This window comes from Dipteris shenzhenensis, chromosome 23, assembly GCF_047967505.1.
Source record: "Dipteris shenzhenensis isolate YYH24624 ecotype China chromosome 23, Dip_SZ_1.0, whole genome shotgun sequence".
Taxonomy (NCBI): domain Eukaryota; kingdom Viridiplantae; phylum Streptophyta; class Polypodiopsida; order Gleicheniales; family Dipteridaceae; genus Dipteris; species Dipteris shenzhenensis.
In genome coordinates, this window is record NC_141618.1 from 37,806,494 (window position 1) to 37,820,806 (window position 14,313).

Genomic DNA, 14,313 nt, shown 5'->3' on the forward strand with positions numbered 1-14,313 from the left:
GGATGTCTTGAACTTCGACTATCCTAAACCCTTCATCTATAAGGTTGTCACAAAAGTGGGCCAAGCACTTTACAAACTTGGGTTCCTCTACGAACAAATACTTTATGTAATCTACGGGAACCCATCTCTTTGAAGTGTGGTCAAGTGTATAGGCAAAATTTGAGAAATTATCTTGCATGTAAAGGATGAGATCTGAGAAGTCATCCTTAGATCGCATATATGTGCCTATGACATCTAAAGTCCTATCAAACACTAAAAATAGCTCTTCCTCACGATCTGTAAATGCAATTCGTGAGATGAAGTCATGGAACACAGTTCTAGCTGAATCCATGGCAAATAGCAGTTGATGCAGGGAGTAGCTTCTGAGGACGGGAGTTTCTATGGCTCTCTAAATATGAAAGTGAGAATGTGATGTAAAAAAGGCTCTTACCCCTTAATATATATCAAAGCCCTAAAAATTAAAATTAATCATAAAATCTCCAAATTTTTGAAAAACATTTACCACCATGAACTAAAAGGAGAAAACATTAAAAGAAATAACATTTTAATTTAACTAGGATTTGAGAGACAAAAAATTAAATGATGCACTAGTCAAACACATTGTTAGCAATCTTCAAAGTTGTAGGAGGAATGAAATTGGCACTATGCATGCACTTCTCCACATGGTGGATGGTCTAGTGGTTGATCTTACCACCATTTAAGTTAAAGTAGAAGGACTCTGACATGCCATCCTCCATGACCAATAGTTGTTCTCGCACATCCCTTAGAGTCCATTGTGATGTGACATTCACATTCTTGACATCTCGCTCTTCAACATCAATAGACAAACTTACCCCCGTATTGTCTTCATCGTTACAGTCTAGGGAAAGCCACCAGCCATTTGTTTTCTTCTAGCGCCTGTACTAAAAAGCTAAATACATCATTTGGCATGACAAATGGTGTCTAATAGTTCCACATTGTCTTTACATGCATGACATTGAAACACATTACCCTTTTGGTCACCTGACCTGGTTCCCCAATTCATCCCAAGTAAATCTTCAAGAGCATTTTCGTCTACATGCTTGTAGGACCACATAGTTTTTGTTCTATGCATATGTATAGTCTGAAATAAAGAAGCAAAAATGTACAGGGGCATAAACCAAGATAAGCTTGCCCATTTGGATCCAAATGTAAACTTCATGGCCATGCCCACATCCTTTGCAATCTTGTCCTTGTATGATTGCAATGTCCTCGAGTCCACATTGCTGCAATCCATGTCTTAAAGTTGTGGTGGTGCAATGTTTTGCAGATGGCCATAGCTTGATGATGTCGATGGAGTGATGTATTTTGCATTATACCAATACACATTCTTCATTCGCAAGGAGGTCAACTTCTCCCCAGCATGCATTTGCTTACCTAAATCCTCATGAATTGCAGTGAACTTGCCTATGAATGATTCAACTGGTTCCCACTCCTCGAGGTCCAAAGGGAACACATCTGCCACCATGAATAAGAGCTCTTAGAAACCAAACACAAAATTTCCAAATGGACTCATTACATTTACAGGTGAAAAAGGTACATAGATGGAAAGGCTCACACTGTGATGGTATCCTAGATTGATTGAATGATGGAGGAAACCGCATATCTTTTCCCATGTAAACATGTTGCACAGAGGCATAGGAGAGGGAGAGGAGAGAGAGAGAGAGAGAGAGAGAGAGAGAGAGGAGCTGCAGCAAGCAGGCCAAAGCAGGAGGGAGCAGAGAAAGAGGGGGGAGAGGGAAACTGCGTGGGACTTGGTTCAAATCTGAGTGATTTGGTAGGCTGGACCAGAACAGTGGGGGGCAGAGGTCCTAAAAAGAGGGAGGGGAGAAGAAAAATTCGCCACAAGGGCCGTATCATCCCATTGAAGGCAGTTTTGGGCTCATGCAGGGGAGGTGCACCTGGTAGGAGGGTCAAACATGGGTTGAGAGGGGGGGATGGTTTGGGTGGTCCCTAGTGTTAGGAGAGCAACCAATAGGGGCTCTCTGCAGGCCTGCCCACCCTCCACCTCAACATACCATTGTCCCACACCTTCTAGCACTCTCATTGGTACACCTCAAATCACTCTATAATCCCTTGAAATTAGGAAGCACTAATTGAAGGCCCTTTTGAGACCCCAATTCTCCCCTAATGTAGGGTTTAGGGTTTATGGTTTAGCATGTAGCATTTAGGGTTTAGGGTTTAGGATTTAGGATTTAGGGTTTAGGGTTTAGGGTTTGAATATTAATTGCTTTGTATTCTTAATTGACATAATTTTCATTTAAATATTAAATTACATTGTACACTGTATTTTTATCATTACACATTATATTTTATTTTTATCATTATGCATTTGGCAATTCGAGTATTGTCCTTAGAATTAAATCAATTTTATTTTAAATTCTTTAAATGTTTATTGGATGTCTATAATAATTAAAATAGCATTTAAAAGATAGAAACAAGATAATTATCCTATAATTTAATTTGTATAAGCTTCTTATGTATATTGTAAAATATTCTGGTTCGTAAACATTTTATGATCATTTTTAAAATTAAAAATCTTTTCAACATTTAGAATACAATGTTTTTGCTTATTTCATAAATAATAAGCAACTCATTTCCTCTAGCTACTAGTCTAGTAGACTACAACAACTATATTATTAATGACTCATTATACCATGCATAACAGAAGATACATTAATTTCTTAAATGCTAATTTCTTAGATAAATACTAATATTTATAGAATCCAATTCACATTTGCTTTTTTATGTGCCATGTCGTCTAAATAATCTCTTATACATAAATAAAGAACTTTTCCTTATAATATATATATAGGAATAATGTAACACACTCTTCTTATTTCCTAGGTGACCACTCCTTCTCTTTGATAGAGGTATATATCTTAACTAGAGAATGAGATTTCCTATATAGGAATGCAACACACGCACCTTATTTCCTAGGTGAAAACCTCTTTTTCCTATATAGAGGTATCGATTTCCTATATAGAAATGTAACACACTCATCTAATTTCCTTCATGACAACCTCTTTTCCTAGATAGAGGTGTGCATTTTTCCTACATAGAAATGTAGCACACTCATCCAATTTCCTAGATGACAACCTCTTTTCCTAGATAGGGGTATGCATTTTATCTAGGGAGATATACATACCAAAATGCCTAGTTATATCTAGGAAATTTCCTCCTTTTTCCTAGTTTGTGAGGTTTTCCCTATATAGTGAACGGCTAGAAGCTCCTTGTGATAGTATAATGAATTGTTTCATCGAATTACCTATTCATCCTTGCATGGTTATTAGATCAGTTACACCCTTAATGAAATAGTATGCCCATACTTGCTAAAGTCGAAGTAGTGATATCAACAACAACATCCCAAGGGTCTCTGCTGCTATCATCTTTATGGGTCTCTAGAGTCTTAGAAATGAGATGAACTTCACTCGTTCCATGGCGGAGAGTGTGTTTGTTGGGAAGCTGGTGGGAATGTGCTTGTCATGAGGAAGCTGGCGGGAATGTGCTTGTGAGATCTTCGTAGTGCTATGTAGATGGTTATTAGGTGTGATGTTTAAGTTTAATCGTTGTATGCCGTGGGCAGTTTTTGCAGTATAGTAGGCCACAATTTTATACTTATTTTTTCCCCTTACAGTTTCATAAAAGCCGGCATGTTCCCTTTTATAATTAAAAAACTCCAACTTAGGAGACATACACACACAAACACACTGATTTAGGTGGAATGTTTCAAAGTTATTGTCGTTGATTTAGCACCATATGTCCAGTTTAATGTATTCCTTCGCGTACTGGGTGCAATGTTTCATCGTTGTTTTCGTTGATTTAGCAACAGTTGTAGAAGACGGAAACAGTAGCCCATGATCTGAATTTCAATAGATTGCGTCACCTATCAGGATCACGAACTCGACTTGGTCCAAAGCAGACCGAAAGGATCACGAACTCGACTTGGTCCGAAGCAGATCGAAAGGCAGACTTTATAAGGAGCACACTTGCGCTGCACTATCACCACGATCTCCCTTCCATTGCGTTCTCAGAAGCTACCTGCATTTCTAACATCCCTCTCCAGCAGCAGCTACACTCCCCACATTTTCGTCTGCATCGCCTGCTGTACCACAGCTATGGCCGCTGAATTCACGTCCATAATCACCACTCTCGCTAGGGCCGCACTGCCCCTCCTCTTCTTGCTCGCTCTTGCTTCTCCCTCCCTCCATGTTGCAGCCACGGACGCCGATCCTCTGCAAGATTTCTGCGTCGCTCTACCCAACCAAGACATCACCATAAACGGCCTTCTTTGCAAGAACGCCAATCAGGTCTCTGCATACGACTTCACTTCTCCCTTGCTGCGTCAGGCAGGTGATGTCAACAACCCGTTGGGCTCCAATGTCACGCTCGCCGACGCCCAAACGTTTCCTGGCCTCAACACTCAGGGTTTGTCCGTCGCTCGCCTCGACTTCGCACCAGGCGGCCTGGTTCCACCTCATGTCCATCCTCGCGCCACCGAAGTTCTCTTCCTGGCTCAGGGAAAATTGGTAGTGGGCTTTGTGGATACCAATAACATTCTCTTCCAGCAGACGCTTTACGCTGGGGACCTCTTTGTCTTCCCCCGGGGGCTGGTTCACTTCCAGCTCAACGCGGATGCGCATAAATCTGCCCTTGCCATATCCGGCTTGAACAGTCAAAATCCGGGGGTATCGCTGTTGGCCACTGCCCTCTTCGCCGCCAAACCTCCTCTTCCTGAGCAAGTGCTGGAGACTACCTTCGGCATCGATAAGCAGGAGGTCTACAGTCTCACAGATAGCGTTGGAAAAACTGCCTGATCGAATTCGTCAATACACTCCTGCTCAAATTGAAATGATCAAGTTGGCTGGGGGCTTGCCATAGTGCCCTGCACAACTAGTCAAATACTCCATCCAAACTAAATAATGCTCTGTGCACTTGTTTGTGCATCAAGCTTAGATTCAATGTTAATGATTCTGTAGTAAATTTAGGAGTGATGTAACTTTATATGCTTAGATGTTCGCTCAACTAGGCGTAGTTCACTATTGCTAACCGTCCAACAAATGTTTACACTCTACACTATCTCACTTTTGCTTATTGACGTGACGTTGCGAGTGACATCATTAACTTGAATTGTCTTCTCAAAGATTATGATTTACGCTGTCTTGGCTTCTCGGATTGGCTTACGCTTTAGTGAAAAACCATCATATTTAAAAGAAACATTTTGCAAGAGCTTCACATCTATGGGATTTTGGAGTTTCTTTCTTCAAAACACAACAGTCATATGTCCTCTAGGGGGCACCACTGTTCAAGGAGAAGTTTTATGTTTCTATATAGAGAAACCTTCAACTTTCCTTCCTAAAACTTTTTCATATAGCTTTTTAGGTTTTAAGGTGAAAATATATATAAATTTACAAATTTTAAAAATTGCAAACAAATCTCTTATGTAAATTTAAAAACTTATAAGTTCCATTTTGCATAGTGTGCCAGTATTTTGCAAACACTTCACGGGCACCCAAAGTGGGTTCACATGGCACTCTCATTAGTGAGAACTAGAAGCGTGGCCTAAATATATTCCCATGGTGATTGCAAACATTAATACCTAGGACTAGAAATGTCCTTGGAATATTCAAGGACACCCCCCTTCACTACGTCACAAATTCATGTTTCTTACCCTTGCTATGTCGATTGATGTTGCTATTGCACTTATTTTTAAAAGCCTTTCTTTTCATCTTGGCATGCCAGTTCCCTATATTATAGGACCCAATATTGGAGTTAGCACCACTTCCCTTTTTTGCTCCATTGGCCTAGCAAAATATTTGTGTCTATGTCTACTACGCATGGCTACTGGTATGTGTAAATCCACGGTGTGTCTTGCCTTTATGACTTGTAATTGACTATAAGGCCACCACTTCTCTTTTAACCTATAGATTATACTTTGAGAGAAGTAGTATTGCAAAGTGATGGTCATGGTGTCATAGCTTATCTTCTAAGACTTGACGCAATTGCCCTTTGAGAGTTTGAAAGCGATCTGTTTCAATGTTTAGCATCCTAATGGATGGAGGGGTTAGTATAAAGCAACCCTTCTACGTTTGTCATTTGTGTGTGTGATCATTGCCTACCTCTCCGTCATTTTCACATGGAGCTCTCCTCCATTGCCTACCTCTCCCTCACGTACGTTTCTTTTGTTTTATGATGGTTGCATGCTATTATATGAGCATCATATTGAAGCATGGTATTCCTAGTGTCCCATCCATTGGGCTCCTCCATTACCCTCCATTGCAGCTGTAGAGCTTCGATGCCTTATGCTACACCATTACCCTCCATTGCAGCTATAGAGCATTAGTGCCTTAAGCTCTATAATTTTGCAAATTAGGTAATCAACGTTCAATCGAGGTTGTAGGTGATACAATGACAGAATCTGCCTTTTTTATGAATGCATCACTCAACACAAATGATCCCACTAAGACCTATGTCATTTCATCTCCTAAATCATATTCTTATGTTGCTACTCCCCCAGCAAATGAAGGTGTAGCTCTGAGGCTATGGAAAGAGTCTAAGTCTCTCTTTTCAAATTTAGAACACAAATTTCAATAAGAAATTAATTGAAATAGAACTCAAAAACTTTACTTTTGCACTTCTTCTTTTTAACAATCCTATTCATGTTTTAAAAAAATCATGAGTTATAAATTTAAATCCATGAAAAATCACTTTCGAAATAAAGACTTATTAATATAATTTAATCCAGAAGAATGCACTTAAAATCTGATGTAGAAAACTATAACACTCTTGAAGTCCCAAAAAAATAGACAAGAGGCATAGAAGACTCTTTAAATGTGCTCCAAAAATAGTAATAGCTATACTTGCAATTTTACAATGTCATATGTTTACAAGAAATATTGCTCTCCATGAGTCTTTGTACAAAGGAGTCTGACACGCAGCCTTTTCAATAACTCAATTCTGCCTTTACAAATGTGTTAAGTACAAATAGGTAACTAGTTTGTTTGGAAGTCCGATTCATTTTCACTTGTTGCTTGGATGCTTGAATGGTATTGTCATGGGCATTCTTCATTTGCGCTATCTCCTTCTACTTCCTCCTTAGCGAGCATCTTCAAAAACTCTGTAATGTGCAAAATAATGGCTAGCGGTATTCAAAATTTTTCTTCTACATCATATCCCATGTGCTTCCTTGATTTCTTTGTCCTTGATTTCCAAGATACTATGACTGTCTCTGTGGAAAGCTCTGAAACTACTTCATGGTTTGGAACCCATTCCTTTTTCAGACACCCAATATATAGTGTATTATTATCGTGGCTCTCCTTCCTACCCCTTGGCTCATACCATAGTGCTGTAAATGTTGCAACTTTTCCCTTGTCATCCATGTTCACGTCCACCACTTTTGCAACCTAGAACTTAACATTCTCATGCTCATCGTCCGATGGTTGGACTGCAACAAAGTAGTGGATGTCTATGTCTACTTCTGGCATAAACTCTCTCTTCCTCGGACCACAATATGGATGTGGGAGTAGCAAATCAAACTCATTCTCAAAGACATCAAATTATGGGTGCAAGTTGTTACCAACATTTGACCAAAATAAAGACCGTTTTTCCTTGGCATCATCCATTAGAGGAGATTTAGGGTCTCAAACGGGCCTCCAATTAGTGTTTCCTAATTTCAAGGGATTAGAGAGGGATTTGAGGCATACCAATGAGAGTGCTTCTTTGTGTGGGGCAATGGTACATTGAGGTGTACAAAAGGACATGCTGAGCATTTATGGGTGGGGAGACCTCTCACCCATGGTTTAGACCCTTGATCTTCACTCCCAGCCATTGATCTCATCTACAATCCAAGGGATACATTCAAACTTGTGGTATAACCCTCCAAGCCATTAAATCAAGGTGTAGATCCAATGGATACCATCAAAGGATAGAAGGATCAAATCTAAACCCTTGAAAATAGCAAGGATCTAATGGATGAGATCAAAAGAGAAGGGGGTTCATTTTAAGCCATCCATCCAAAAAAATATCTAAGGGTGGAGATGCAAGGAAAAAGCGTTGGAATCCAGGCCATTGATCTCAAGGAGATCCAAGGGTGGAGATGCAAGAAAAAGCTGCTCAAATCCAGGCCATCCATTATGCGCCTAGATCTCAACTGTTGATTTAAAGTACTTCATCTACACCCTCGAAAATGCGCCAGCTAGATCTAGGCCCTTGATTGGATTTTTTGATCTCCACCATGGACCAAAACAAATGGCGACCTCTCCCCCTTTATTACACCTCTATTTTGTCACCCTTTGCCAGTTTGGAGCCCAACAAAGGTCCCTCCTACCAATTTGAGCATCCTAGGCCTTTGATTCATCCACCATCCACCTCCATCCAAGGGTTAAGGTTGATCAATTTCAAAATAAAGGTACGCATGCCAGTTTAGTAAATGCTAGGGGACCCTTGACCCATGGGTTACCATAGTGGGTTCACTAGGTCTTAGCTTAATCCATTCCTTATGAGGCCCTTTTGAGACCTCAATTCTCCCCTATTGTGCTCACATTTTCTCAAGGTCTTTTATCAATTGATAGGTCTTCTTAATTAGAACAGCAATGTGTTCCTTGCAAGAGGGCTTCCAATCTGGAAATCTTTGAAGCATTTCCTCTTTGTATGCAATAAAAGATTTTAAGCCTTCTATTCCACCTTTAGATTTCTTGTTGAATTCTTTTATAGGAGCCCATATTGGATGCATTTCTTTGCTTAGGACTAAAGTTAAGAGACAGTAAGATTCTTCTAGTTCCCATATTCTATCATGAGAATAGTGTTGCCGCTGCATCACTGGTTTTTCATCATTTAAGAAAAAGAGAAAGTAGTGTGGAGCACTGTGACGTTCAGGGCATCACCACCTTTTTGTATGAAAGGTATAATAAAGCTCTTCCAATCATACATCCCTTCAACCATGGAGCATTCTATACCTTCCTTCTGGCCATCAACTTGCCTTTCACATTTTCTTATCAAATCATCCATCATCTCCATGTCCTTGTGTTTTAGCTCTCTTGAGATTGTGCTAAAAACCTTATCGATATCCTCATGTGTGTGTCCAACCAACAAAAACCCAACTTCAATCTCATTGAAGATTCGATGAGTGATCAGCATTGAGCAAAATGCAAAAAAGAGTACATTCTTATTCTCTCATCCACAATTGTCTGCTTGTATTCTCAAATTTGATTGTAGGAGACATTTCTTCATGTACATTGTAAATTTCCTTCATAGTTGACATTACAACTTGATTGCTATCATGTAGATGCAAGGAATCAATCCATATGTCTGCAAAAAACTTAAATCCATACACTAACACTCCACATAGATGTGTCTTCAAAAAGTATTTTCCCTGTATCTTAGGTGGAGTATTTATGAATTGAGGTAATGTTATGTTCTGATCCATACCATCTACAACAACGCACATGTACTCATTTGGATGAGAAATAGCCTGCTCCTTCCAAAATACATATTTTAGTCTAGAATGCCAAACCAGTCCATGATGAAATTCTCTTTATTTTTGTATGATTCCCTTTGTTCTGGAGATGTCGCACTCTCAAGTGCTCGCTTTAGATCATCACAATCACTGCACTTTGACATTTTTTGCCTTTTTGGGATTTTAACATGTACAAAGCTCTTCTTCAAAGAGTATACAAATTGTGAAAACATGTCAGATGCCCTTTTTACCTATGTGTTTCTCCAATAGACTTAAACACTTCTTTTTTTGTCAAATCTATCGGAATATGCATTTCAGATAGATGGGGTTGAGGTAAGGCATTTTCATGAATGTAGTCTTTTAAAATTGTTGTTGCCGACACTGTTGAGGCTCTTGTTTTGGGCCTTCCTGTGTTTCTATGAATGTTAAACTTTACTCCATACTTTGCTTTGTTTTCCAAATCCCAGTATGTGCCATGTGTAGTAATGCAATATGCATTATTGCAAATACTTTTTCCATTTATACGAGGCTTTATCTGTTGTTCAAAACTTGGTTTTTTTGTATCATTTACCAGAAAACAAGAGAGCCTTGTGAGTAGGTAATCATTTCTTTTGCTCCCTGTTCTTTGCCACACCTGTTCTCTACATCCCTTGATGTCAAGTAATTTAATGGAATGCACACAACTTCGCTAACAACATGTAGATTGTGTTGCTTTTAGCATAACATCTTCATTCAATACTTGTATTCTCTTTGGTTGCTTTTCTACATCTGCCTGGACTCGCTTCTTTTCATGCACATGTATGTCTGTTTCTTCTATAAGTTTGTACACTTCTAGTTATCAAATTTATTTGTCAGTTTATTTTCATGGGATTTTGCATCCCTCATCTTATTACAATCAAAAGTAAATATTGAATAGTCTTGTGTTGGTTTCTTTTGTACATCCAAGTTTTTGGAAATTCTACACTCCTTCCTGCTGAATTTATTTGTCACCGTGTTTTCATGGGATGCTGCATGGTTTATCTTATGACTGTCAAAGTCAAATACCCAATAGTCCTTTGTTGATTTCATTCTTGTCCTTGAAGTAATCTTTGGACCATTTGAGTCAATATCCATGTCGTCCATGTTTGATAAGCCAATACTTTCAAACTCTTTGTGCTCCTTAACAATGTTTATGAATTCATCCACTCCAGATGAGTTATCACTTCTGAAACCTTTTGCTTTATTGGTAGCAATGAACTCATCCACTCTTGACAAGATATCACTTCTACAGTTAAGTGCATTGAAATAATCCAAGTTTGAGGAGACAACACAAATGATATCTTTATCTTTCTTGACATGCGTGAATTCATCGACTCTAGATAAGACATTGCTTCTGTAGTCTTTTGCCTTCATAGTACCATAGAACTCACCGATGATATCTTTATCTTTCTCAACATGTGTGAATTTATTAACTCCCACTACAAGGCACAGGCCCTTTTCAAATGAAAATACTGACCTTTTTTATGCTAAAAAGTTTTTTTTAACGGGCGCAAATGTCGGTATTTACGTCACTATTAGCATCGAAAAAGAACGATCGCTATATAAGTGTCACTATATAGCGACATGGGTAAATTTCTCTATATAGTGACACAGGTAAATGTTGCTATATAGTGACGATTAAGAGAAGCTAAAAGAAACATTAGTGGGGCTAAACAGGGCCACAGAAAGCCCTGCTTTGCCCCACAATTTTTTTTTTGGTAATTACAAAACAATGTTTTTTGTTACAAAATTTCCCTTGTGAAAAGGGTGATACAAAATCGCTCAAACGAGCCAAGTGACAAAAGCATATATGTGTCGAAGATATACAATATTGTTTGTTACAAAAATACCCTTTGGAAAAGGGTGATACAAAATCGCTCAAACGAGCCGACATACAGAAGCATATACATGGCGAAGTATATGAAAACTACTACTAATACTACTACTACTATTGCTCATCCGAATCGTCGTCCTCATCGCGCTGGCTCTGATCCCTGTCCCTCGTGAGCTGCCCCTAATCCCTAGCCCTTGTCGAAGTCGTGTAAGCCTAATCCCTCATCACCGCTCACCTCCGCTGATGGGATGTTCGAGCTTTGAGTCTACGAGTGAAACCATATTAATTGGAAATTAGATTGGAACTTAAAGAATTAAATCGTTTAAAAAGTGAGATTACAAGTAGGAGTAGATTTACACCATGCGAGTAGCCACCTCAGCCCAATCAACCGCCGTTGCTCCTAGCACCTCCTGCTCAATAAACCACGGCTTTGTTCCTATGTGGAATTTGCATCTCGTTTCTGTGTCCGTGGGAAGGCAAGCCATCGCAACTTGCTGTGGGCCCAATTTACGAGAGTTAGATAAAGTGCATGCAACATGTAGTAAAACAAATAGAACAATACATTAATGAGAAGAAGTAGACTTACCATGACTGCCTCGAACGGCAACCATCTTCCTACACCAAAGTGGAAAGTACCTATGGAGTCCAGTCGTCTCCTACAACCCTCCTCTGACCCTCGAACAGTTTGGGATGGGTCCCTGTACCACTTCTTGAAAAACTTCCAGTTAGCTTTGTCTACCCAGCTGGGTTTAGCCTTTCCCTTTGCGATGGAAATATGCAAGGTTGACCTACGATGCTTCAATAAGACCCCCATGCGCTCTTCCATGTAATCCGAATAGAACTCCCAATTTGGGGGGTTACGATATTGTCTTTTCAATTCATCGATGAGGGGAGCTTGTAAAATCCACAGTCTTCGTTCGCGAGGAAAGAAGCATCTCGACCTTTGAGTAGAAGGATCCTTGTATCCTTTAGATCCTACCAGCCAAAAGAGCCCTCCTTTCCATATGATGCATGAGCTAGTTCGCGGTTTGTTGGAAATGGACATGCGAGGCTGCTTGGTTATTGCAATCGGTTAAACAATGCTCAATCAATGGCTATGCAAGCAAGCGAGATGGGCAGAGCCCAAGCAGAGATGCTAGCACATTTATGAAATAGCACCATTGTTGCAATGCATAACTCTATGCAGGGTCTCCGGAGAAGCACGATCTTTATGGTAATGCCAAAGCATTGGACTTGGAACGAGAGAAGGCAGAAGAACGAGTGCAAAAGATGAAAGAAACACCTTTGGGATTGAAGGAGAGGCAAAGAAGGTATTTACATAACATGGATGCATTGGCACCCACTGGTGGTGCTAGAAAGAGGAGAGTATGGGCTACAATATTGGTTATAAAATGTTCCAATGAGATTACACTCTTTTGTGCTACACTGTTTGTGACTAAGTTTTTATTGTGTTCTTCTTTAGGAACTTCATGGAAGATGTGATGGGAAGAACAGACGGGGATGATATTGACTGTTCATATGCTCTAGCTAGTTTATTGAAGTCAAGCGATGTCATTGGGATACTAAGGGACCCAAGACACAAGCGCCTACATGTGCAAGTTGCTGAGGAGGTGATGAAGGACTTCAAGGATATTGTGGATGCAAAGGAGATGCTTGTAGCTTGTGATATTGCCGGTGTAAGTCGTGAAGCTTACACATCTGTTTTCAAAAATTTCAAGTCTGCTATTTTTGGAAAGTATAAGAAATCTACAGTGCCCCTACCCACACCTTGGTCTATGAGATGTGCACGGCGAGAAACAAACCAATGTGCAAGAGAAATGCTTGGAGGGTACCATTGCATATGGGGCGCAATGAATTGGAAGAATAAAAAGAAATCTAGATTGCAAACCTTTGAGATGAATGCTTTCAACAATGTCTACTTAGATGTTGAGAAACTGCAACAAGCAATGGTCAAATTCTATGCCATGAGAGAAGATGGTAAGAGGAAATCCATTATAGCATTGCACTTTACTTAGTTCATTTCCTATATCATGTTTATCCTAACGATTTTTCTCTTTTGTTGTACCAATTGCAATGGAAAGCTCATATTTTTCATCAAAATGGATGAAGCTCAAATGGTCAAAAGAACACAAGTTAGAGAGAGTCAGCATCTGCATTATGAATAAAGCGTTAGCCTTTGTTCAAGGTGATTCCAAAGACAACAGGAAGGGCAAACATTGATAGTCGATGGCCATGGAACCTTGCTGGTTGTGATACAGGGGTAAATGTAATGAACACATGCCTTTATTGCATGTGTTCGCAACAAAAGCAAAAGGCTGGCTTACAATGGGAGAATGGCATTCTATCTTACAGCCAAACGCAAGCTCCAAATCGTGACAAGAAGGATCCAAAGTGGGATCCCATCTTGCCCATCCCACTTGAGAGAGTACACATATGTACTTTACATGCAGAACTGCGTGTACTTGATAAGTTGTTGTATTTGCATCTTGTTTATGCTTGTAATTTAATTCTGCAAGAAGTATCTGCACGGTGCATTGCAGAAGCTGAGAAGTTGTTGTGAGAGATGGGATTCCATGGATGACATGTCAAACTTAAGGAGGATAAGAAAATGTCTTGGGCAACACAGAATCTTCCTGCAAAAGTGTCCATGGGTGGAGGGAAGGCAAGGAGATTCCTATCGAACCACAATATCGACAAAGACAAACATACATTGTCTCAAAGTAGTTTGGGTTGGGAATACTGGAAAGCATTGTGTGAATGCATGACCAATAAGGCTTCTCATCCTCAAGTAGCAACTTTGAGAGCTAAAGTATGGACAAAGGTAGATGCATTGATAAAATTGCTTTGCCAGGTTCAAATCAATGAGATGTATTATGAAAGGTTCAAGATCGCTGTGAAAGATTTTATGCAATTAATGGTGAAAGCATGGGGGGAGTCGCACATTACGCATTACGTGGTTATCTTGGCAACATTGTAATATTTAGTCGCT

General features: G+C 39.7%; 1 pseudogene; it reads left to right on the forward strand.

Annotated features, from left to right (window-relative positions):
• Positions 1-4,136: 4,136 nt before the first annotated feature.
• On the forward strand, positions 4,137-4,852 carry LOC147887341 (germin-like protein 1-1 pseudogene; annotated as a pseudogene).
• Positions 4,853-14,313: the final 9,461 nt, after the last annotated feature.